The sequence below is a fragment of the Oncorhynchus keta genome, chromosome 4 (genome assembly GCF_023373465.1).
Source record: "Oncorhynchus keta strain PuntledgeMale-10-30-2019 chromosome 4, Oket_V2, whole genome shotgun sequence".
Taxonomy (NCBI): Eukaryota; Metazoa; Chordata; class Actinopteri; order Salmoniformes; family Salmonidae; genus Oncorhynchus; species Oncorhynchus keta.
This window is the reverse complement of record NC_068424.1, coordinates 50,706,138-50,733,354: the sequence shown is the minus strand read 5'-3', so window position 1 is coordinate 50,733,354 and position 27,217 is coordinate 50,706,138. Positions and strand designations below refer to the sequence as shown.

General features: G+C 45.8%; 1 protein-coding gene across 2 annotated transcripts in view; it reads right to left on the bottom strand.

The window, feature by feature from the left end:
- Positions 1–27,217, bottom strand: part of LOC118377058 (zinc finger protein ZIC 4-like) — a 122,855-nt gene that overhangs the window by 73,509 nt on the left and 22,129 nt on the right. Inside the window, exons 2-3 of one of the 2 annotated variants that reach the window (XM_035763894.2) lie at positions 27,002–27,166; positions 2,544–2,663 (exon numbers count right to left, since the gene is read on the bottom strand). The gene's annotated coding sequence lies outside the window, so the exon portion shown is untranslated. The remainder of the gene's footprint in view (positions 1–2,543; positions 2,664–27,001; positions 27,167–27,217) is intronic. The other variant, XM_035763902.2, reaches the window with a different exon arrangement.

The window sequence follows — 27,217 nt, the reverse complement described above, 5'->3', positions numbered from 1 at the left end:
GGCAATAGTGTCAAGAAGTGGCGCTCTCATGGAGAAGCAGCGATGGGGGGCTGAGCCAGTCCAGATGCCCGCAGACAGACCACCTTGCCTGGGAGAAATTGCCCGAGCTGTCTGGGGCTTCCGAAAGCGCTCTCCATCACCACACACACACACACACACACACTCCACCCTCCTTCTGCCATCTGTGAACACACACAGCACTACCAGCACCCACCAACCAGCAGAGGCCAAGAGACAGGCAGCCACGTTAGCATCATGGCTAGGACCGTAACGCTGCTGACTGCTGACACACATTAAAACTAAGTGGCGAGTATGAGAGAGAGAGAGAGAGAGAGAGAGAGAGAGAGAGAGAGAGAGAGAGAGAGAGAGAGAGAGAGAGAGAGAGAGAGAGAGAGAGAGAGAGAGAGTAAGGAGGAAAGGAAGGGAGGTAGAGTTGCTGAGCCAGATGGTTGTCCTAAGAGCTAAAGATTGAGATGCCAGCCAGGCAGGGAATTATTTTTGTCCTTCAGGCAGGCGGGATGAAGATGGCCTTCGGGGTCCGCTCTGGTGCTGCCATGTGTGGTGCTACTGTGTGTGTGTTTTGGAGGGACGTGTCTTTTGTGGTGTGTGTAGGCTACCTGTGTGCCTCTTTGCTTGTGTGTGTGTGTGTGTGTGTGTGTGTGTGTGTGTGTGTGTGTGTGTGTGTGTGTGTGTGTGTGTGTGTGTGTGTGTGTGTGTGTGTGTGTGTGTGTGTGTGTGTGTGGCATAGCGTGTTGCGTGTAGGTTAAGCCCTCTCTTGTGGCGGCGCAGCCCTGCACTTGCATCAATTACAGTGGATGGCGGTGACAGCTGTAATCACAGTGCTGTAACTGTGATTCCCCCATGGCTCTGTCATGGAAACCAGCACGCCACCTATTCCTGGTTCAGCAGCACTCTGACTGTACCTCGGCAGCCTGCTGTCAGGGCAAAGTGGCCAGGAGGGAGGCTGAGGTGAGAGTCAGAGGGGGAAGGATAGGCAAGGACAAGGGGGGTGGAGGGGGGTAAATCGGGCCACCACCATACACACAGGTAAGTGTCCATACATTAGAGTCACACACACACACACACACACGCTCTCCTGCTGCTCTCTGATAAAGGTAGCTGCATCAAGCACCAGTGTTACTATAGTCATAATAACGGACGATTGGGGGAAATTGAACCAAACCTCTTATGTAGTGTTTTATCCTGCCTCTAGTAAACATCAAGCACATGCAAACCGATTTCATTGTCAGTACCTTCTATCATCTTAATGGCCAAACATAATCACAAGTTCCTATTTAGCCTACTCTGGAACCCTGCCCTCATCAATAATATTGCTAATCATTGTTTGTATTGCAGCTGTGATACCACTGGACAGTGACACAAATCTAATGTGCTGAAGCCATTGAATCGATTGGTGATTCCAACTCGGAACCGCCATTAAAAATGTAACGATTCGTCTGGGCCAGGCCAATGCATTCCGTGATCACGTCAGGGAATCGAGACCGTGCAGATTTGCTCATAGAGGATGGAGTTATCTCGCACAGATAAGCTGCACAGACACACACACTCGCAGACACACGCACACACACGGCTCATAAGCTGTAACCCATCCAATATGCAGAACTGTCAGGCAGCGCTTGGGGAGGCCATGCTAGACAGCGCAGTTAATCCTGCACGCTACCTTCTATCCAATCCCAGTCCTCCCTGGCCCAACCCGTACTAGTGGACCAATCCGGTGCACCAGACACAGCCCCATCCCAACCCCCCATCGCCACACACACACATTTAAAGCATCCGATCCAGCTGTGATTATTGGCCAGGAGCCAAGCTGTCTGTCTGGCCGGGGTGTGGCATGCATGGCAGGGAAGTGTGTGTGTGTGTGTGTGTGTGTGTGTGTGTGTGTGTGTGTGTGTGTGTGTGTGTGTGTGTGTGTGTGTGTGTGTGTGTGTGTGTGTGTGTGTGTGTGTGCGTGCGTGCGTGCGTGCGTGCGTGCGTGTGTGCGTGCGTGCGCTTGCCTGTGCCTGTGTATGCACACATCCACGTCTGTGTGTGTGGCAGGGGGTGGGATGGCGTTCCCTGGTACAAATAGAGCAACATCTGAACTCTGGTAGTAGATAGTGCCTCGGCAGCACGCGAGACAGACAGAGAGGGAGGGAGGGAGGGAGGCACGGAGAGAGACGGGGTTACTATGCCAGTGTGTGAGAGAGAGAGTGAGTGAGCGTGACTCTGGAGATTAGAAGAGGAGCAGCCAGCTGATGAATCATCCTCAGCTCACAAACCTCTCTTGGCCCAGATCACAGAGATAGATAAAATAGAAAGGCAGACTTACACTCTGTAATACTCAGACTGGGATATATCCACTTTGATCTCAGATTCTAGGTTTGAGTACTAGGAGGTCTACTCTGACAATAGCAGTTTGATTATACGTGGGATAGATTGAGGATTTCCCTGCTCCAATATAACACACGTAGATGTACACGCACACACACACAAACATGGACACACACTTCTAAGATGAGGCTGATGTATGAGTGGGGACTTACCTGTGGTTCAACAGGAGTAGCCTGCCCCAGAGCCAACTCTTAGGAGTGATATCCAGTTGAAGGGTCACAAGCCAGGTGAGGGGTCATACTCAAACCAGGAAGAAGAGGAAATAGAGATTTCTGAAATAGAAACAAAGCATATACTTAACACATAATACCTGCATTAGTTTTATTTCTAAACAAATATACCTCTCCTTATTTCCTTACGTATATTGGCACCATAGGTTTTTCATATATTCTGTCAACAGTACTCGCTCCTTTAAATTTGTGATGAAAGGTCATTCACGAGTGTGAATAAGTATTTTCCCCTTTTTTCTGATTGTTTTTTGTCATGTCGGACATTTCACTCCTCTTCTATCCCCTCATTTGGCGCCAAACACATATTGCAAATGTTTGTACACGTTGCTAGCGTGTACAACACAGGAGGTTGGTAACACCTTTATTGGGGAGGACGGGCTCGTGGTATTTGGCTGGAGCGGAATAGGTGTAAAAGTATCAAATACATCAAACACATGGTTTCCAGGTGTTTGATGCCCTTCTATTCACTACGTTCCAGCCATTATTATGAGCTTTCCTCCCCTCAGCAGCCTCCACTGGTGTACAAGCATATTCCCAGAGCAAAAAAATGTCCCGCGGTAAGAGCAAGATCAGACGTGAGAACAACGTTTAATCTTTTTTTATTTCGAAGTTAAGTTACATTGTATCGTCGACCTACTCACCACCTCGGTTTGTTTGTGGATGTGTCAGGAAAGGATGCGCTGGCCATGTCCACAGGTTATCCAGCCAGTACACACACGCCCAGTAAGAAAGTTCTATGTTGAGGCCATTGATATGACAACTACTGAGAATGATTTATTATAGAGTGACATAATATTTTTTTTGATGAAATAACTGTTTATTAGCATTTTGGATTATTCCAGTGTTCGTGGTTGGTATTTTAGTGTACTGAGTTTGTATAGAACCTGCTCAATGTATTTTTGGAATGAATGACTGGTAAATCAAAGTATTGGATTGTCTGGTCTCTAAGCCACCACTCCATGCTTTCACTCCAGACTAAGGCTTCACAATATGGTGCGGCTGCTTTTTTATAACATAAATACTTATTGATATCTGTCAAAGCGAAGGGGGCTTACTTTTTTATCTGTGTTTTTTTTTTCCTGGAGTACTCCTTTTCTTGTCTGGAGTTGTCAGGGTCATCTTTATTGTGTTAATACAATGGCAAATAGATGGTTTTCAATGGTTTAGAGGGGGGAAACAGGCGCATACACAAACACACAAACAACTCTCTTACTAAAGCTGAGAGTGTGCTGCTCTGTGTTTATTTGTCTAAAAGGGTTAAAGGCATAATGGTGTTTAATCCCCCTGGGTCTCCCCCCCACACACACACACACACACACACACACACACACACACACACACACACACACACACACACACACACACACACACACACACACACACACACACACACACACACACACACACACACACACACACACACACACACCAGCTCTAAAGACAAAGACATTTCCCTCAGCAATCAGCTGTCGAGGTCCCCTGGCTTTCCTATTCTGATTGCCAGCCCATTGTCATATTGCCTATCGACTTGTTAGATTAAACAACATTTCACATGTCAATTAAATGAGTGTTGCCCTGGTGATTAGCAAATCCCACTAATTGTCTCCTCCTCCCTCCTCCTCCTCCTCCTCCTCCTCCTCTCCCAGACATTTTCCACATGGAGGAGCAGGAAATGGTCTTTTGTCCTGACGGGCCCCAGTAGACATGTCAAAGATGTCTCCTCTCTTCCTCAGAATCCCCCTCTCTCCCTGTTTAGGGTATAGAGAAGAGGGCGGTATTAGGAGGGGGGTAGGTTCATACATAGGAGGATATAGGATCCAGTTTACAGGAGAGCCCGCCCCACTTCGCTTGGGTAGTCCATTGACATGGTGCTGTGAGAATGCAAACATTCAGTACTAGCCAGCCAGCCAGACTACACACACTCATCCTCCCACACGTGCAGCCCGGGCTGATAATTACCCAAGCAGCCTCTGGAGACCCCAACGCCTACAAGGGGCCCCTAACCACTTTAGACAAGGGCCACGGCACTCCCAAGACCCTCCTTCTTTGTCCCTTTCTCACTGGCCATGCTTAGCTTAATGAATTTGATCTCTGGATCATCGTCCCATTTGTTCCATCTTATCCCAAGAGGTGTCTGGGAAATGCTAAGTTGGGCCAGGAAGCATCTTTTGAAGTGTCACTTGAAAAACGCGAAACACTAGGCGTAACTGGTCATTTTCCTTTAACGACAGGGAAAATTTGTATTGCAAAGTTATGCCTTCTTAATACGGCAACATTTTGCATGTGGAAGTAACTGAAAAGAAGAGGACAAAACAGTTGCTGGGAGATTCTACACACCCTCAAGATTCTGATTATCTTGACATTCCTCTTATCTTGATATTATCTGAAAATCTTCAACACAAAAGACAACAATCCGGTCCCTCAATAAACTCCAGAAAAAACGTCCCTCTCCTCCTCCAGTCCTCCCGTCTTAAGGAGCCGCCCAATCATCCCTCGTCACAATTAACGACAGCGGACAGCAGCTCCAAACACTGGGGTGACATCTTAAACCAGTCCTCAATGGTCCCAACGCCCAGGCCCTCCCTAGTTCCCCCCCTTGTATTCAGCACTAACCAAGCATTACACAGACCTACATTCACAACACACACAACTGCTCCCCTTCATAATGGAGGACACAACACCGGGTGGACCAGCCCAGATCCCAGACGGTTTAGTCCGCACTTTATCAGACCTTACAAAACGGCGACGCCTCATTGAGCCTACATTGACTGGTGGTTTCCTTTAAGAGCAGCACAATGAATGGGTCAGGCCTGGTCTTCCCTTTGTGCCTGGGCAGCGGACCAGAGACGACGCACCATATAGACCTTCTGGAGGAGGGATGGATGGAGAGGGGGAACGAAGGAAGAGAGGGACCCTGCCTCCTAACAGGAAAACACTCCTTACCGTTGTAATAAATAGCCTATCTAGCAACACAAATAAATACAGCACACCAAAGTAACACTCCTTAGCATGTGTCTTATACGCAACCAGGAGCCATAATTTTTCCTTTGCCATGGCCAGGCTCATTGCTCACTGAGAGATAAACTCACTAGCACACCCTACCTGCAACATTGCTAGCTCCCTTCTCTCGTCTAGTTTAACCTACGTTCACAATTTGTGTTAACTAGACCAACCACCTCAGCCTCACGGCTACGTCGGTCGCAGGAGCACTCCATCCGAAGGCTAACTCTGCCCCCATAGTGGTCCTTCTGTGGCTCAGTTGGTAGAGCATGGCGCTTGTAACGCCAGGGTAGTGGGTTCGATTCCCGGGACCACCCATACGTAGAATGTATGCACACATGACTGTAAGTCGCTTTGGATAAAAGCGTCAGCTAAATGGCATATATTATTATTATATTATGCAGTTTCCTTCAGCCATCACTGAGCTAGCCACGGCACACCTTCACCATAAGGTAGCTGCTAACTAGCAAACACATCAGGTAAGCTAACCAAACAAGCATTACTACATGCAACACAGTAACATTGCTAGCGCCATTCTCTTGTCTAGTTTAACCTATGTTTATTCGTGTCAACTAGACCAACTGGACAGCCCACCGGCTCTGCGGTTGTGGAAGAATACCGACCCAAAGTCGAACTGCCCCCACGCGGTTCCCTTTGGCTAGCACTATGCTAGCTACAGCATACCTTAGCCACAAAGTAGCTGCTAGCTAGTTTACGCATTACAATGCGCACCGAAGCTAGCAAAGCGGTGAGGATTCTACTAGCTAGCTTACAGTGGCTAGCTGTCTGGAAAGCAAGCTAACCACACAAGCATTCCTACCTGCACATATGGTTGCATTAGCATGTCTAGATAACGCGGAAACCAGTTCCCCACCTGCCCTGATCGTAGTATTGCTAGCTCCCATCTCTCGTTTAGTACAACTCATTTGTATGTTCACGTGTTTGTGTTGACTAGACTGACCGGTTTAGCCTCACAGCACTACCGTTGAGGGATTTTCAGCCCGAATTTGAACAACACACTCACGCTGTTTCCTTTGGTTATTACTGTGCTAGCTATAGCTTACCCGTAGCTTCACAAGATGGTTGCTAGCTAGCTAACGCCTACACTAGACACACAACAATTGCGTTCATACACAGTGCTCACTTCACCTAGCTACAGGGCCGTGTTATTTTGAGAAAAGTGTCTCTCTTTGACGCCACCTGGGGGTGCCACCACACTACCTCTGGAGAGCGCGAGTCATCAGGCTTGTGGACAGCACTTTCTCATTCCGGAGAATTGAGGTGCATGTGCAGTTACTCCCTAAGGGCTGTCTACTATTACGAGGGGAAACAAGCTTCAGTTTGCTTATGAAATCACCCATTTTCCACTGGGTTTTATTTTCAAATAGTAAATGGCAACTCGTCAAAAGAAGTGTCACATGCGCAAAAAACAAGGGGAAGACTTCAACTTCTCCCTTCCCCGCAGATCCGGGCCCCATGGCAGCCCGTTGGTGTCTACATCCTGCTCCAGCCTCACAGCTGGGAGGGGGCAACAAGCTGGCCTTGGTGGACTGAAGATCCCGGCGGCGCAGCAGTCTGACAAAACTCAGGCTAGGCCCCTGAACCAGGTCAAACCTGTAGGGAAGCAGTCTTACACTAAGGAAGGTAAGAAGGGTCGGCCAACCTAGGGGGCGGTCCTTGCAGCTGAGGAGGACAGTATGCAGGGCCTACGGCTCTCTCCCCTAACCTCTCTCTATGGTTTTAATGGCTGCTCCTCCTTCCCTCCTCCGAGATTATCAGCAGTGGGAAGGCAGCGCTGGGTTAAGACAAAACCCTATTCTCTGTGCAGCAGCTCACTTTTGTGACTGAGCTCACATGAGAAAATGGAGGAGTCAGACTTTTTGTTCCACCCACGTGCCTCACTCCCTCAGGCTCTCCCCCCAGCGCCTTCTCAGGTTTTCAGCCAGTGGCAGAAGTCAGCATGTCGGCCATCCCTCCGATCTCACCAACACACAGAGCAGGACAGCGATTTGTCTTTCGCCATCCACTGTGGCCCTTTTTCCCCATGCCTATGGCCATTTGCTATATTGCCTGATGTTTTACATCATGTCGCTGTCTGCTATATCCCGAGAGAGCCCAATTCCGGCATCTATCCAGACTGACTTACTAAAGCCTGTTAGAAGCAACGATCCTATGAAAGCCCGGGGAGCTCCCATCCCAAAACATGGTGACCATAGCGTTTGAAGATCTGACAGTCCCAGGAAAATTGGGTAATGCCGTATGGTTTCCCTCTTCATCTTAGATCTCCTCGATGACCAGCGATTCTCTAGTCGGCAGTCAGTCGTCATGCAGGGCTTATACACTCTTGGAAAAGAGTGCCAACCCCAATGCATGCTCTCTGTTTTACAGTGGAGAAGTGGTGTGACTATACAGTTCCTTCCTACACTCTGTTTTCCATGGTCCCATGCTCCTTGCAGGATCTTTTGTACAGACAGAAGGTTCATCGGCGGTTAAGGTCCTTTAGCCTCTTTCTCGGCCTGCCAAGGCCCCGACAGCTATAGAGTTTACCATAATTGTTGTGTCATCTCTAAGGGGGGCACGTCGCTTACATCCAGTCTCTAAGCCGTTAGCTCATCCTGGGACATGTCCATTGTTCTTAAGATCCTTTCGCAGCATCTACCAGCCACTGTTTGCGCCGTGGTATGCCCAGGGGTTTTTCCAGTTTAATGTACCTCACCCCATCCTTGGCCTGGGTCGACTTTTTCCCATTGTCATAAATTGGAACCTATGGCTTTTCGCCTGTCGTCTTTCCTAGAAAGGTGTCCCCGTCGTTGTCCAATACGTGCGGACCTCATCTGCTTGGATTATAGGAGAGCTCGGGCAAGGGTGTCATGCTCTTCGCTCATTGGGCAACCACCCTCGGAAGATGGTGGACCCTTCTCTAGTTGAAGATATCCTGCTGGATCCTGGGGACCATTATACTGATTTATAATGGCGACGGTGACAGCCTTCGGAGGGGACTGACCGGGCACTCTACTACATAGGAGTTTATATTTTGGGCACTGTTTTTGGGGTATATCTCATTATACTGAGCTTGTATGCACCTTGTATTGAGCTTCCCGTCACTTTGTTATGAGGCTTTTCCTCGTTGGATTGTCTCTGCATCTTTCGGTGTATACTTAGTTTCAGGACTAATGCTAATACCCACTTGTGAGATATCGAAACAAAACATTTAAAGAGATTTTAAGGTTACCTGTGTAAACCCAGTTCTCTGATATCTGATAACCAGATGGCAGGAGAGTGGCTCCTTTTATGGAATTGATGGTCTCACCTCATTTGTCACTCTGTCTGTCTCCAACAGTCGCTTTTGATAGGTACTTCAGAGAGAGCAGGAGGTCCTAGCGGACCCCAACATGTGACATGTCGAAAGTGTACATACACCTTAGCCAAGTACATTTAAACTCAGTTTTTCACAATTCCTAACATTTAATCCTAGTATTCCCTGTTTTAGGTCAGTTAGGATCACCACTTTATTTTAAGAATGTGAAATGTCAGCTTTTATCACATTCCCAGTGGGTCAGATGTTTACATATACTCAATTAGTATTTGGTAGCATTGCCTTCAAATTGTTTAACTTGGGTCAAACGTTTCAGTAAGAGATCTTCTGTTGAATCTGACAATTAATCTTGACGGTTGTACAGTCGTCTCAAATAAAACTGTGAAGAACGTCTGCATTACTCTGGACCCTGCTCTTTTTCGACGAACCTATCAAGACTGTTTCAAGGACAGATCTTTTCCATCTACGTAACATTGCAAAAATCAGAAACTTTCTGTCCAAAAATGATGCAGAAAAATTAATCCATGCTTTTCTACTTTCCGGCTACCCGGATAAAGCACTAAATAAACTTCAGTTAGTGCTAAATACAGATGCTAGAATCTTGACTAGAACCAAAAAATGTGATCATATTACTCCAGTGTTAGCCTCCCTACACTGGCTTCCTGTTAAGGCAAGGGCTGATTTCAAGGTTTTACTGCTAACCTACAAAGCATTACATGGGCATGCTCCTACCTATCTTTCCGATGTTGTCCTGGCGTACATACCTACACGTACGCTATGGTCACAAGACGCAGGCCTCTTAATTGTCCCTAGAATTTCTAAGCAAACAGCTGGAGGCAGGGCTTTCTCCTATAGAGCTCCATGTTTATGGAATGGTCTGCCTACCCATGTGAGAGACGCAGACTCGGTCTCAACCTTTAAGTCTTTACTGAAGACTCATCTCCTCAGTGGGCCATATGATTGAGTGTAGCCTGGCCCAGGAGTGTGAAGGTGAACGGAAAGGCTCTGGAGCAACGAACCGCCCTTGCTGTCTCTGCCTGGCCGGTTCCCCTCTCTCCACTGGGATTCTCTGCCTCTAACCCTATTACAGGGGCCGAGTCACTGGCACTCTTCCATGCTGTCCCTGGGAGGGGTGCGTCACTTGAGTGGGTTGAGTCACTGACGTGATCTTCTTGTCTGGGTTGGCGCCCCCCCCCCTTGGGTTGTGCAGTGGCAGAGATCTTTGTGGGCTATACTCGGCCTTGTCTCAGGATGGTAAGTTGGTGGTTGAAGATATCCCTCTAGTGGTGTGGGGGCTGTGCTTTGGCAAAGTGGGTGGGGTTATATCCTTCCTGTTTGGCCCTGTCCGGGGGTATCAGGCTGGGTTTCTGTACAGCACATTGAGCACTTTGATGCTTTGTAGGTTAACAGTAAAACCTTGAAATCAGCCCTTGCCTTAACAGTAAGCCAGTGTAGGGAGGCTAGCACTGGAGTAATATGATACATTTTTGGGGTTCTAGTCAGGATTCTAGCAGCCGTATTTAGCACTAACTGAAGTTTATTTAGTGCTTTATCCGGGTAGCCGGAAAGTAGAGCATTGCAGTAGTCTAACCTATAAGTAACAAAAGCATGGATTAATTTTTCTGCATCATTTTTGGACAGAAGGTTTCTGATTTTTGCAATGTTACGTAGCTGGAAAAAAATCTGTCCTTGAAGCAGTCTTGATATGTTCGTCAATAGAGAGATCAGGGTCCAGAGTAACGCCAAGGTCCTTCACAGTTTTATTTGAGACGACTGTACAAACCATCAAGATTAATTGTCAGATTCAACAGAAGATCTCTTACCTGAAAGTTTGACCCAAGTTAAACAATTTGAAGGCAATGCTACCAAATACTAACTGAGTGTATGTAAACGCAGTCTTGGCTGGTTTCTTTTGATTGTCCTGTGATGTCAAGCAAAGAGGCACTGAGTTTGAAGGTATGCCTTGAAATACATCTGTAGGTACACCTCCAATTGACTCAAATTATGTCAATTAGCCTATCAGAAGCTTCTAAAGCCATGACATAATTTTCCGGAATTTCCACAGCTGTATAAAGGCACAGTGAACTTAGTGTGGTGTCAACTTCTGACCCACTGGAATTGTGATACAGTGAATTATAAGTGAAATAACCTGTCTGTAAACAATTGCTGGAAAATTACTTGTGTCATGCACAAAGTAGATGTCCCAACCGACTTGCCAAAACTATAGTTTGTTAATTAACAAGAAATGTGTGGAGTGGTTGAAAAAATACTTTAAATGACTCCAACCTAAGTGTATGTAAACTTCTGTATCTCACTCCTTACATCAGAGAACAGGAGTTATGCAAGTAACCTTAAGATTTCCCTGTTAGTCATCTTCCATGAAATCCCTCTCGCTCTATTATTCTCTCGTGAGCGTGCATGCGTGTGTGGCTGGTCAGACTGCCTGGGTGTGTGTGTGTGTGTGTGTGTGTGTGTGTGTGTGTGTGTGTGTGTGTGTGTGTGTGTGTGTGTGTGTGTGTGTGTGTGTGTGTGTGTGTGTGTGTGTGTGTGTGTGTGTGTGTGTGTGTGTGTGTGTGTGTGTGTGTGGTCATGTGTGAGCTCGTGTGAATGGGTGTGTGTGAGTCTGGATGAGTGATCTAGTCTAGTAAGTGTGCAGTGTGCACACACAGGCAGACAGAAGTGTGTGAAGCCAATCTCTCCAGTCAGACAGACCAGTTAGAGATCAGTATGAGGAGTTCACCTTTGAAGTAGTATGTTTGCGTCTATTAATCTTTAACCAGAGCAAAATAACCTGACTAATTTTGCTACTGTAAATTCTGCTATTCTAAACCAAAAGAAAAACATGCAAATGGAAACAAAACTGAATATACTGCAAACAGATTTAATCAAATCCACATCTGACCTGATTTTAAAGGAAGAAACACTTAAAGAATTCATTCATTATATAAAGTCCTTGGGACTAATGCATTCCTGATTATAGAGTCACTATAGGGTACTGTACTGTACACTACATGCAGAGTTACTAAAAAGCCCCTCAGCCCACGGCCATTACTGTGCAGTTTGGGGAGAGCAGAGAGAGCCACAACGCTGGGAGGGGGCTTAGGGAAGGGGGAAAGTGTGTTTCCATGACAATGGTGAAGTTCACCTCCTGGTGAGTAGGTGGGGCAGGGGGGCTTGACTGAATCCAGGAGGGTCCCATACTCGACTGTCACTCCTATGTTTATGGACTGGGGTCCTCATAAGACAGGGTGGGTGTTGGCTGCCTGCCTGTAAATAAATAATGAAAAAAGAGGGTCTCCGGAACAGCTTCTGGTAGTAGGATCAGCTTACTATCCCCAAATCCTAACCTTAACCATTAGAGAGAGACACACAATAGTAACCTTAGATCAGTGCCTAGAGTTAACTTCACCCTACTGCACAGGGACAGGTCAGTGGGAGGAGACCAGGTCTACTATGTGAGGACCCTCTGTGGTCTTAAAGGAGAGGTGGTGTTGGACTGGCACTAATTGAAAGTGGCGAGGTGATCTGATGACACTGCGGGGATACTCTGGTTTGTCACAATGTGTTTAGGCTTGGTGTTCAAGGGTGGCTGCCCACATAGCAGAGTTAATGAATGAGCCAGCTTAACACAGAGTACTCAGGACATAGCACAGCGGAGAGCAGTGGCTGGTCTAGAGGAGAACTGAGGTGAGATGAGGAGAGAGACTTTAGTATGACCACTTTCACTGGCCTCAAACTGAGCAACAAGCTAAAGCACGCCTAGCTATCAGTCAACACTGTCTATCATCATGAATAGAAATAAACGTTTTTCTCATAATTGTACCTTATTTTTAGCTGCACAGCATCTTGAGCAGACCACTTAATAGCTGTCGAAGAGAAAATAAAAATGTAAATCTTAACCCTGGTAGCACTCTGGTTAACCCTGGTAGCACACGGTTTTGGAGTGTGTCAGTAAGATTTTTGTTACTTTCACAAACATAATTATGGGTACAGTAGCTGGTGGTGGCATGAAAGGGCTGGGTTTTGATTAATAAATAAGTTGCAGGTGTGTCGAGGCTAGACCCCACAGCCAATGTTTACTTTTTTATTTGGGGCAATGGCAGCATCAATTGCAAAACATTCTAACAGTATTCTCAACTCACTATCATATATTTTTTTATGTGGGTTTAGGACAGTCAATTGCTAATTAGAATGACATATTTTTTCTTATCTCACCACGAAAAATGAGATAGGTGTCCATGATGAATGTATTGCCAGAGCTTCTCGAAGTCAGGGGGCGTGGTTGACAAGTGTGCACCTCATCTTTCCTGTCACATCCAACCTGGATCGATATTTGTTTTTTAATGCAAACGACAGCACTGAATCCGTGTTCCATGAGTTTTAATGCTCGGAGGGAGACGTAACAGTATTCCCTTTGAGTCAGGAATCAAAACTCCTCCATAGTGACCCGTGAATGCGTTGTCTGCAGCTTTCGGTCACATGACAGCTCGATCAGCTGTTAGATTTCACTTACCGGCATGTCAACTGAGCCAGGATAACAGTTAAATAGATTTCACTGATTCAGTCATTCATCTGTAGAATTATTTTGTATTTTCCCTGCATGCTGTCTGTTACAGTGAATTCGTAAAGTATTCAGAAACCTTGACTTTTTCCACATTTTGTTACATTATATCCTGTGTGCTTAGGGTCGTTGTCCTGTTGGAAGGTGAACCTTCACCCCCAGTCTGAGGTCATTAATGCTCTGGAGAAAGTTCTCATCAAGGTCTCTCTGTACTTTGCTCCGTTCATCTTTCCCTCGATCCTGACTAATCTCCCAGTCCCTGCCACTGAAAAACATCCACACATGCTGCCACCGCCATGCTTCACCGTAGGGATGGTGCCAAGTTTTCTCCAAACTTGACTCATGGCATTCAAAGAGTTTAATCTTGGTTTCATCAGACCAGAGAATCTTGTTTCTCATGGTCTGAGAGTCCTTTAGGTGCCTTTTGGCAAACTCCAAGTGGGCTGTCATGTGCCTTTTACAGAGGAGTGGCTTCCATCTGGCCACTCTACCAAAAAGGCCTGATTGGAGGAGTGCTGCAGAGATGGTTGTCCTTCTGGATGGTTCTCTCATCTCATCTCCACAGAGGAACTCTTGAGCTCTGTCAGAATGACCATTGAGTTCATGGTCACCTCCCTGACCAAAGCACCTCTCCCCCGATTGCTCAGTTTGGCCGGGCAGCCATCTCTAGGAAGAGTCTTGGTGGTTCCACTGTGTTCTTGGGGAACTTCAATGCTGTAGATTTTTTGATACCCTTCCCCAGATCTGTTTCAAGGCTCTAAGGACAATTCCTTTGATCTCATGGCTTGTTTTTTTCTCTGACATGCACTGACAACTGTGGGACTTTATATTAACAGGTGTGTGCCTTTCCAAATCATGTCCAATCAATTGGATTTACCACAGGTGGACTCCAATCAAGTTGTAGAAACATCTCAAGGATGATCAATGGAAACAAGATGCAACTGAGCTCAACTTCGAGTCTCATAGCAAAGGGTCTGAATACTTATGTGCATATGTTAATTTTTTCTGTCTTTTATACATTTGCAAGCATTTACAAAAACCTGTTTTCGCTTTGTCATTAAAAGGGTATTGTCTGTAGATTGAGGAGGAAAATGTTTTATTTAATACATTTGAGAATAAGGGTGTAACGTAACAAAATGTGGACAAAGGGAAGGGGTCTGAATACTTTCCGAATGCAGCGTTTATAGGCAAGGAGATACACACAAAGTCAACAAAGTCTGTTTTTTACATTAATTGCGAATGACAACAGTTACTCTCTCAATTCGAAAAATCTTTCCAACACTCCCACTCAATAACCACCAAGCCTCGGTGTGAAATAGATCATTGTCATGCTCTGATCCCATATCTCCACATACACTATATATGGAAAAGTATGTGGACACCACTTCAAATTGATGGATTTGGCTAGTTCTACCACACCCATTGCTGACAGGTGTATAAAACCAGGCACACAGCTATGCAATCTCCATAGACAAACATTGGCAGTAAAATGGCCTTACTAAAGAGCTCAGTGACTTTCAACGTGGCAATGTCATTTATTTTACTAGGCAAGTCAGTTAAGAACAAATTCCTAATTTCAATGACGGTCTAGGAACAGTGGGTTAACTGCCTTGGCAGTGGCAGTTAACTGCCTCTGGAAGCAACGTCAGCACAATAACTGTTCGTTGGGAGCTTCATGAAATGGGTTTCCATGGCCGAGAAGCCGCACACAAGCCTAATGTCACTATGCACAATGCCAAGCTTCGGCTGGAGTGGTGTAAAGCTCGCCGCCATTGGACTCTGGAGTGATGAATCACAATTCACCATTGGATACCAATAGAACACTTCCTGCCCCAATGCATAGTGCCAACTGTAAAGTTTGGTGGAAGATAAATATTGGTCTGGGGCTGTTTTTCATGGTTCGGGCTAGGCCCCTTAGTTCCAGTGAAGGGAAATCTTAACGCTACAGCATACAACGATATTCTAGACGATTCTGTGCTTCCAAATTTGTGGCAACAGTTTGGGGAAGGCCCTATCTTGTTTCAGCATGACAATGCCCCCGTGCACAAAGCAAGGTCCATACAGAAATGGTTTGTCGAGATCGGTGTGGAACTTGACTGGCCTGCACAGATCCCTGACCTCAACCCCATCGAACACCTATGGGATAAATTGGAACGCTGACTGCGAGTCAGGTCTAATCGCCCAAATCAGTGTCTGACTTCCCTAATGCTCTTGTTGCTGAATGGAAGGAAGTCCCCACAGCAATGTTCTAACATCTAATGGAATGCCTTCTCAGAAGAGTGGAGGCTGTTATAGCAGCAATGGGAAAACCAACTCCATGTTAATGCCATGATTTTGGAATGAGATGTTCCACGAGCAGGTGTCCACATACCTTTGGTCATGTAGTGTAGTTTACAATCAAAGTTACCTGCTGCATATCTCCAAATTCCGCGATCAGCTCTTCTGCTTCCAGTTGCTCTCGGTGTATCCATTATAGCTCAGTGGGTGTATCATACAATGCGTCCATATGACAGAGGGAGACACATTCATAACGAGAGTGCCGAGGCCTGCCCGCCGTCCCATGATAGATTGAGCCCCATCTGTGCAAAAGCCCATCGTTCGATCACATGTATTCAGTTTTTTGTCAATATAGCCACACAGCACACTGAACATCCCCTGTGCCGTTTCATGCTCGGGAATCGAGAGGCAGAACAATATGTCATCGTGAATAGCATCCCCCAACATGTAGCAAACAAAAGTCAATGCATGGGCATCTCTGCCTTCAGCTAACATCTATTTAGAGAGCATAAGGTGGGGAGTTTTTGAGTCAATCAGTCAGAGCTATAGCATCAATTGTTAGTTTCACAGTGTTACCTGATAAAGGTACTGATGTGAGTTTCTGCCTCCCCACGCATTGTTTTCAGCATTTCAATTGCGGCCGGTAATATCAGTCTGCATTAGTGTGTGGTTTCATAGCATAGAGGGTTTAGCCATTCACCATGGAAATGATTCAAGTGCAGCGGTCAAGTGCGTCTTTTCCCACAATCTAAGGGCGCTCTCTGGTTGAATTTGAACTTTTAGATTTGAATCATTTTCATTCCGATTTTTAAGGTTAACCTTACATTACAATGATTTTGAGAGACAAAGACGATATTATGACGGTCATTTTTTTTTTTTTTACCAGGATTTTGGAAATTCTCCCGCAACCCCATTTTCATATCAGGTAACTCTGTTGAACATGTTTGCAACCCACATTGTTCTGAGTAATTTAATGGCTTCAATATGGAAAGGTATTGTTCAAACACAGCAATCCCACTGAAAAAAGGCCCACTATGTCTATAAAATGTATTATGTCTGAGCCAAGGACCAACACTGTCAATAGGCCAGATTAAATTCACTATTGATAAGACAAAAAAAATAAAAGGTGAATAAATCCAATCAAAGTCTAATAAAATACAAATAAACTTGTTTCAAACGTCTAAATACAGTTACAGGTACCATAATTGCTCCCTGTGGGCACATAATAATCAGACCTAAAACAACAAACTATGGAGGGTTTCACACACGTCCTAACTTTTTTTACAAGAGCTGGAAAAACTATCCAATAAAAAGAGATAGGGGGAAAATGTCCACTCACCGTTATACTGCCCTCAAAACACACAGTACCAGTTAGAGGTCGACCGATTAATCAGAATGGCCGATTAATTAGGGCCATTTTCAAGTTTTCATGACAATCGGTAATCTGCATTTTTTGAACACCGATTATGGCTGATTACATTGCACTCCACGAGGAGACTGCGTGGCAGGCTGACCACCTGTTATGCGAGTGCAGCAAGGAGCCACGGTAAGATACCTGGCTCCTTGTGACAAGGTCGGGGTGGTATAAAAAAGTTAACCCTATTTGGTAAAAGACCAAGTCCATATTATGGCAAGAACAGCTCAAATAAGCAAAGAGAAATGACCATCAATAATTTAAGACATGAAGCAGTCAATGTGGAAAATTTCAAGAACTTCAAGTGAAGTCGCAAAAACCATCAAGCGCTATGATGAAACGGGCTCTCATGAGGACCGCCACCGGAAAGGAAGACCCAGAGTTGCCTCTGCTGCAGAGAATAAGTTCATTCAAGTTACCAGCCTCAGAAATTGCAGCCCAAATAAATGCTTCACAGAATTCAAGTAACAGACACATCTCAACATCAAATGTTCAGAAGAGACTGTGTGAATCAGGCCTTCATGGTCAAATTGCTGCAAAGAAACCACTACTAAAGGACACCAATAATAAGAAGAGACTTGCTTGGGTCAAGAAACACGAGCAATGGACATTAGACCGGTGGAAATCTGTCCTTTGGTCTGATGAGTCCAAATTGGAGATTTTTGGTTGCAACCGCCGTGTCTTTGTGAGACGCAGAGTAGGTGAACGGATGATCTCTGCATGTGTGGTTCCCACTGTGAAGCATGGAGGAGGAGGTGCGGTGGTGTGGGGTGCTTTGCTGGTGACACTGTCAGTGATTTATTTCGAATTCAAGGCACACTTAACCAACATGGCTACCACAGCATTCTGCAGCGATACACCATCCCATCTGGTTTGCGCTTTTTCAACAGGACAATGACCCAACACACCTCTAGGCTGTGTAAGGGCTATTTGACTAAGAAGGAGAGTGATTGAGTGCTGCATCAGATGACCTGGCCTCCACAATTTCCCAACCTCAACCCAATTTGGATGGTTTGGGATGAGTTGGACCACAGAGTGAAGGAAAAGTGTTCAGCATATATAAGAACTCCTTCAAGACTGTTTGGAAAAGCATTCCTCGTGAAGCTGATTGAGAGAATGCCAAGGGTGTGCAAAACTGTCATCAAGACAAAGGGTGGCTACTTTGAAGAATCACAAAAATAAATATATTTGGATTTGTTAAACCCTTTTTTGGTTACTACATGATTAAATATGTGTTATTTCATTGTTTACATGTCTTCACTATTATTCTACAATGTAGAAAATAGTCAAAATAAAGAATAACCATTGAATGAGTAAGTGTGTCCAAACTTTTAACTGGTACTGTATATAAACTCATCAAAAAAAGAAGCATCCCTTTTTCAGGACCCTGTCTTTCAAAGATAATTCCTAAAATTCCAAATAACTTCACAGATCTTCATTATAAAGGGTTTAAACACTGTTTCCCATGCTTGTTCAATGAACCATAAACAATTAATGAACATGCACCTGTGGAACGGTCGTTAAGACACTAACAGCTTACAGATGGTAGGCAATTAAAGTCACAGTTATGACAACTTAGGACACTAAAGAGGCCTTTCCACTGACTCTGAAAAACACCAAAAGAAAGATGCCCAAGGTCCCTGCTCATCTGCGTGAACGTGCCTTAGGCATGCTGCAAAGAGGCATGAAGGCTGCAGATGTGGCCAGGGCAATAAATTGTAATGTATAAATGTCCGGGAACTTGCAGGTGCCTTGGTTATAAGAGTGGGGCAACATCTCACAGCAAGAACTGGCAAATCTTGTACAGTCCACGAAGAGGAGATGCACTGAAGTACTTAATGCAGCTGATGGCCACACCAGCTACTGACTTTTACTTTTGATTTTGACCCCCCCTTTGTTCAGGGACACATTATTCCATTTCAGTTCGTCACATGTCTGTGGCACTTGTTCAGTTTATGTCTCAGTTGTTGAATCTTGTTATGTTCATACAAATATTTACACATGTTAAGTTTGCTGAAAATAAACGCAGTTGACAGAGAGGACGTTTCTTTTAAGTTGCTGAATTTAGATATCACTGCTGAAAGGTTGAATATGGCCAGCAGTGACATTGCCACGTTGAAAGGCAAATATAGCCTACAAGCGGATTCAGCAGATTCAGCACTGGTCCAACAGACAAAAGCAGAAGAAAAACAATAAGCAGCCCTTTTAAATAACATGATGTTCTTAAACAGGCTCCCTAGTGTCACTGACATGACACCTTTCACCCAATGGACATCGCACATAATGAGTCAAAACCTTTTCCCGAAGCTGAACAAAGATAATGTCCAATATAAATAAAATGGGAATGTGGTTTGACTGTTTTCCTGCTCGTGATATTTTAATAAAACTTTGGTGATGTGCATAAGGCTTCTGTGTGCGCCTCTGCTATTCAAATCAATGCCATTACCAACTGCGTTACCGCTAAGACCATGTTTAGGTCGGTATTAAATATCTCTAGTTGCGCTTACTGAAATTAGCATATTTGCACATGTTTTTAAGGACACATCTCAAATATTTTCACCCCTCCCACCTCTGAGCTGGTGTTAGACAGGTAAATTGCCAACCCTGGTGTAAGGGGTGGAAAATGCCAGTGCGCTATTTTTTCACACATGACATAATTGCAAACTAACGTGCATTTGACACATGCGCCTCAGCGCAAGCCAGTAATAGATCCCATTGTCTGAAAATGAGGGTACTGTGCAGGTTTTCATGGGTGTCATGTACTGTACAGTATGTTCATGCTGCACATGATATATGCCCAAGACAGCCAACCACAATTGTTTCTACATTAGACATGGGAGAAGGGAAGGGAAGTAACGAAATATGAGAAAAATAGATCTTCTGGACTGGACGGCACCAGGCACACACAGACATACACACTCCTGGACCTTCAGTAACTGTAATATATCATTAGTGCCACATTGGAGCCCTCACACAAACACCATCAAACATAAACACACACACACACACACACACACACACACACACACACACACACACACACACACACACACACACACACACACACACACACACACACACACACACACACACACACACACACACACACACACACACACACACACAGAGTATAACGGACAGCCTTTACCGGTACACTTGTAAAGATATGATTTACACTTGTGTACTAAAAACACATTCAAAGTGCAGATGGCTCAAGCCTTCAAAGTATGCCAGTGTTTGGGCAAAACCATATTTTTTTTAATAACACCGTAACATTTTTACGTGGCAAACAACTGTTGTTATGCAATCTGATTTCCGAGCTGGTCATGGGTGCACCTCAGCCACGCTTAAGGTCCTAAACGATATCATAACCACCATCGATAAGAGACAATACTGTGCAGCTGTATTCATCGACCTGGCCAAGGCTTTCAACTCTGTCAATCACCACATTCTTATCGGCAGACTCAACAGCCTTGGTTTCTCAAATGACTGCCTCGCCTGGTTCACCAACTACTTCTCAGACAGAGTTCAGTGTGTCAAATTGGAGGGCCTATTGTCCGGGCCTCTGGCAGGCTCTATGGGGGTGCCACAGGGTTCAAACCTCAGGCCGACTCTGCTGGTGATTCTCTGATCCACTTCTACGCAGACGACACCATTCTGTATACTTCTGGCCCTTCTTTGGACACTGTGTTAACCAACCTCCAGACGAGCTTCAATGCCATACAACTCTCCTTCCGTGGCCTCCAACTGCTCTTAAATGCAAGTAAAACTAAATGCATGCTCTTCAACCGATCACATCAGACTCACATTAAGCATCTCCAATCCAAAATTAAATCTAGAATCGGCTTCCTATTTCGCAACAAAGCATCCTTCACTCATGCCAAACATACCTTCGTAAAACTGACTATTCTAACGATCCTTGACTTTGGCGATGTCATTTACAAAATAGCCTCCAACACTCTACTCAGCAAATTGGATGCAGTCTATCACAGTGCCATCCGTTCTGTCACCAAAGCCCCATATACTACCCACCACTGCGACCTGTATGCTCTCCTTGGCTGGCCCTCGCTTCATATTGGTCGCCAAACCCACTGGCTCCAAGTCATCTATAAGTCTTTGCTAGGTAAAGCCCCGCCTTATCTCAGCTCACTGGTCACCATAGCAGCACCCACCCATAGCACGTGCTCCACAGGTATGTTACACTGGTCACCCCCAAAGCCAATTCCTCTTTGGCCGACTTTCCTTCCAGGTCTCTGTTGCCAATGACTGGAACGAACTGCAAAAATCACTGAAGCTGGAGACTCATATCTCCCTCACTAGCTTTAAGCACCAGCTGTCAGAACAGCTCACAGATCACTGCACCTGTACATAGCCCATCTGTAAATAGCCCATCCAACTACCTCATCCCCATACTGTTATTTATTCTATTTATTTATTTTGCTCCTTTGCACCCCAGTATCTCTACTTGCACAGTCATCTTGTGCACATTTATCACTCCAGTTTTTTATTGCTATATTGTAATATATTTAGCCACTATGGCCTATTCATTGCCTTACCTCCCTTATCCTACTTCCTTTGCACACACTGTATATAGACTATTTCTATTGTATTATTGACTGTATGTTTGTTTATTCCATGTGTAACTCTGTGTTGTTGTTTGTGTCGCACAGCAAACGCTTCAGTCTGGTAGTTTAGGTACCTGAGGCAGCTAAACAAGATGTCTTCTCGCCTTTTCTCTTGTCTGGGACTTGTGTGCACTCTAAACCCTCTATGTACACGGTGAGAGGACTGCGCTGGGATGAGTCTCCAAATAAAATGAGGAGGGAGGGAAACCATTTGCATTGCAAATACACCATGGATGCAAATCCTGTTTGCCTTGTCGGTTGGAGGGCTGATGTGGAGCTGGAGGATGGAGAGAAGAACTGACAGATCTAGGAATCCCCCCCTGGATCTGGACCACCATCCCTGGTCCTCCTCTCCCACCCAGCCACCCCACTCCCCCGACATGGGTCCAACACCCTTACCTCCTCCCCCAGGGGGGTCATGGGGAATTTAACATGCAGGTCCCACATTCCTCCAAGGTGATAATTGCCCTGGCAGCAGGCAGGGGACCCTCATGAGCAGGGTAAACAAGCGGAGGGGTGTATCTCTACCCCTCTCCCCTAAAAACACTGGCCCCCGCTACCTCTGCATTCCCACTCCTCAACGTCAAGTACGGCTGTTGCCCTGTGAATTATGGCGTCAAAGCACGTCGGCCCCTGACAGCGTATGTCGCCCATGACGCCCATCGAACCGGCTGCTGTGTTTATTTAGTCGCTGAGAGGGCAGAGCTGTTTGCTAGAAGAGCCCCTATCAGCCCCTACTACCAGGTCAGAGCAGACAAGCCTCTTCACACATTATAGATCCTATTCAACCAGGGCCAGGCTAATGCCCTTTAAATAGACTGTTAGAGTCTGGCTGGCTGGGATTTATGGAGGAATCACCACGGCCGTCACCGCTCCCACAAACATCCGCTCGGCTTAATCACCCCCCCTCAATCATCTCTCCACCTTTTCCCCCGTTGTCGGTGGACAAAGAGCGGTGTAAGCAGAGGGTGATGGATGGAGCTGGCCTACCACAAGTCTGCCCCTGTTACTGTAGAGCTGCTGCTCTCTTTCCTTCCACTCATCCATCAAACTACAGTCCGATCATCATCACTCCATCCTAAGCTTATATCTTAATGGCCAATCATATGTTCACCGCGTATATGTGACATGTAGTGTATATTATTAGCCTGAAGATGTAACTAATACGACCAGGGTAAATGTTCAGTAAGGTGACTTATGAAGCCTTCAGTATGTGGGGAATTCAGCTCTCTACACATAAATCCATCGATAATACTCTCGCAATCTCTCTTTGACAACCCCAGCAGGATCATATAAAATAATGTACCCTTTACCTTCTCATAGGCATCAATCAAATGCAGCAGAGCACTTCTCGCTGTGCCATTTGCCTATTGTGTTCAGCCCACTGAGCTTACAGAGCCCAGACTGTTTGATCTGGGAGGCGGGGAGAGAGGGCCTATTCTTGTGGGCCTGTGTTTCCTGGTTTGTGCCCACATGTGGTTCCTTCCCTCCAGCCACACACTGAGGCTGAGGGAGGTTATAAAAGCTGAGGTGGTGATTAAGAAACAGGAATAATGACCTCCATAAAACCAGGAATGCGTTTAACTGCTACAGCAGCTCTGGAATCATTCTAAAGCGGAACGCCGGCATTAATATCAGGAATTATACCACTATTCTCAGGAAGGAATTTACTTATTGTATTTAGCGTATTTACTGTAATAAGGGACTTGAAATTAGGGTATACATGGGTATTAACGTCGTTTAGAAAGGAAAGGGGCATGGTAATGCATGAGAGGCATAGCCAGTATTTAGTGTAGTGTGATTCTGTCTCCATGGCTTGTAGGGTGAGCCGAGAAGATTTGAGCTCTACCTCAGTGGCGGTGCTGACCTAACTACCGGATTTACATTGTTGGAAATGTGTGGATCCTTCCAAATCCAGGATTAGAGGAGTCAAGCGTGTGCACTCTGACTTCCACTCTCTTTCTCCTTCTCCTCCACACGCACACAAACACACACGCACACAAACACACCCGCACACAAACACACATGGTATGGACTTGTAGCGGCCTTATGCTCCACAGGGAGCAAAGGGAAGTTTAAGTAAGTACACACACTCTGACTTCCTCTCTCTCACACACACACCCACGCATGCATAGGCGCACACACACACACACGCACACACTAAACTTCCACTGTATCTTTCTTTCTATACACCCAAACACACACACACACACATGAAAACACACATGCGTGGTGAGTCCCTGCTGCCTGCGTGCTCAGCACACCCAAACCCCATCACTTTCCTCATTACAAGAGATTCATGGCTTTTTAGGGGCTCTGCGCTTTATCAGGGGATTTCACATTTCCCAGGCTGCCACTTGACATGGCTCACCCAGCTGCCAGCAATCAAGCCAGGCTGCAGAATGGAGGGCTGCAGAGGGGCAGTGGCCGCCCAGCCTCCCCAGACTCCAGGCTGCACCTTGATTTGAGCCAAGCGCCAAAGAGCCACTGCTCCTGCTAAGCCCCCATAATTATAGGTCACAGATCCCTTCCTGCCTTCCACCCACATCACATACTGACCTGGCCTAATAGGGGTACTGTGTGAGAGAGAGAGAGAGAGAGAGAGAGAGAGAGAGAGAGAGAGAGAGAGAGAGAGAGAGAGAGAGAGAGAGAGAGAGAGAGAGAGAGAGAGAGAGAGAGAGAGACAGAGAGAGAGAGAGAGAGAGAGAGAGAGAGAGAGACAGAGAGAGAGAGAGACAGAGAGAGAGAGAGACAGAGAGAGAGAGAGAGAGAGAGAGAGAGAGAGAGAGAACGTATGGAAAAGATGTGTATTCATGCACGTAAGTACCAAGGACAAAAACATTAAACTCAGGGGATTTTCTCTCTACTTGAGACAGTAAAAAAAAGTGTGTTTGTGTGTGTATGTGCGTGTGCACTCATGCACGTGTGTGAGTATGCGTGCGACTTGCGTAAAGTGTGTGTGTTTGTCTAATTGAGAGGTAAGCAAAAAAATGCCTTTAAAGTTCCCAATAAATATCCTGCCCGTAATTTTAAACACCTGCCCATAAACCCCTAAGGAATGCTAAATGAAACCAAGTTGCAGAGCCAGTCTCCTGTCTGGAGTCTCACGTCAAGACAGCAGGATTTGTAATGGCTGTAACCAGGATTAGGGAGTTCAAGCAGAACAGCCAGGGAGAAGAAAAGAACTGCACAGCAACAATACAGTACCTTTTTCCCCAGCAAGACGAGTAGCCTTCATAAGTCTTTCAACTTCCCCGTCAAACTTCAAGTTACGTACTCAATGGGGATAAAAACAAAGATCAAAATAACCTGATCATGTATGGAACTGGAACAAAGTGTGAGATCATCGCACGTGTGAAATCATGTCAAATGATTGTAATCATTAGGACTGGAGCATTTGTTTTGGTGAGTAATGGAATGCTATGAATGAATACATGGTGGATCTACCCTGACCCCCCCCCCCCTCGCCCTGACTGAGCTAGATATAGTAAGACAGATGATGATTATAATACACAATAACACATCCTACTGAGCCCCCCAACATACACACACACACACACACAAAGTGGCTGGACAGGAAGAAGCTCTTGAACTTGCTTTCGCTTCGGACCCCCAAGGGATGGGGGAGGAGGGGGTATGTGGAGCTATCTGACCCCAGGGACGCAGACACTACCCTCTTCGCCCCCATCTCTAGTTTCGATTCCCCTGGCTCCTGACGCCTACCTCCCTCTTGCACCTGTCGGCCGGCAATAGACCCCCCTCCCGGGACCTTTCAGCAGCCTGAATATATGGCCCTGCTCGCTGGCTCTGCCTGGCTAATTACTGCTGGGCCCATAGGCCATGCTAGGGCCAGGCGCTTAGTTACTACTGTTACCCTTAGCCTCTCTTAGCCCGGCCTGGCCCAGCTGCCCCCCCCCCCACACACACACTCTACAGCATAGCAGGCAGCCTGGGCTCCTAGCTACATAGGCAAACTGAGCCACGAGTTGCCACAGTCGACCTGGAGATTAAGCCCCCTGTCTACACGCAAGCCATGAACAATAGAGCTATCACTCCAGACGAGCAGGCAACAGCTTGAGTCATACACACTCTTAATCCCATAGGTCGCTGCACGAACACATCACACACATAGGCTACATTCATATACAGTGGTATGCAGGAGGCAATGTGCATTATTGTACAGTTATGGAAATGTTTACTCCATTCGTACAGCATCAGTAGCCTAGTTAAAATATTCCATAAAATACCAGATATTCAATTAAATAATGGATACCGTACCATGCATGCAAATCATGAGGGAATTCTTATAGGATAGCCTACCCACTGGGCACACACTGGTTGAATGAACGTTGTTTCCACGTCATTTCATTTCAATTCAAGATGTTGAATTGACGTCAGTGCCCAGTGGTACATTCATGTAAATAATCAAAATACTTTCAAATTATGAAATATTTAGGCCTATTTGGAGAAAATGTATTCATATGATCTGCATATCACTTCATTATCCAATCAAATGCGTGCCCTGATAGATTTGTGCAGCAGTACATCCGAATATTCCACTAGAGTGTTATGAAATAAACAGCTCCCCCCACACACTACAGAAGCCTACCTCAGTTGAAAGAGGGCGGACAATAACAAACACCACGTGACTGAATGCAGTAATTTGAGCCTGGACGCACGAAAGAATCGGGCTCAGAGCGTCCTGTTGTCCCGCGGAGGAGGAGATGCACCAACTCATCCCAACACGGGGTGTTTCTTTTCCTATCACTAGTTCGTAAATTCATCTGGCAACCTTAGGGTTTCAAGACAATATCTTATATGAAAACATTTCCGTTTTTAAAACACATAATATCGCTCCAACATGCGCAATAACATTTATAGTACAATCGAAACAGTTAGGTAAGCTATTCAGCTGTTCTGAGTCTCGTCTCCCCCCTCTAAGATCGTTACATAGATAATGTTCCCTTTCGATCTAATTGCAGTACATATATTGTCGCCCTTTACATTACAGCCCTGCCCGTGGCTCAAAAGAGTGCGACATCATGGACGTTATTTGTCTCCATAACACCTCTCGTTTACTGCATCACCGGCGTGAGACAGAGGGGGAAAGTGTGGCATAGCATCTGAACTTGTGCGTGGATGAAAGTAGACCGGTTTTAAAAAGCGCTCAGTCAGCACGCGACTCACTCAGTCTCCTGTGCCTCTGTCTCGCCTGCTTGGTTTACTCCTACATCCTCCAGCGAGCATCACTCGACTGGACCCCGCTGCGAGGAAGCATCCTCCAGCAGCACGGGTTCTGGACATCCTCGGTAGCCCGTCCTGACGTTTGGACCCGGTGATGTCACATCCTGTCTGGGTAATACATAACAAGCCCAGTCATATCAAAATAAAAGATGAGAATTG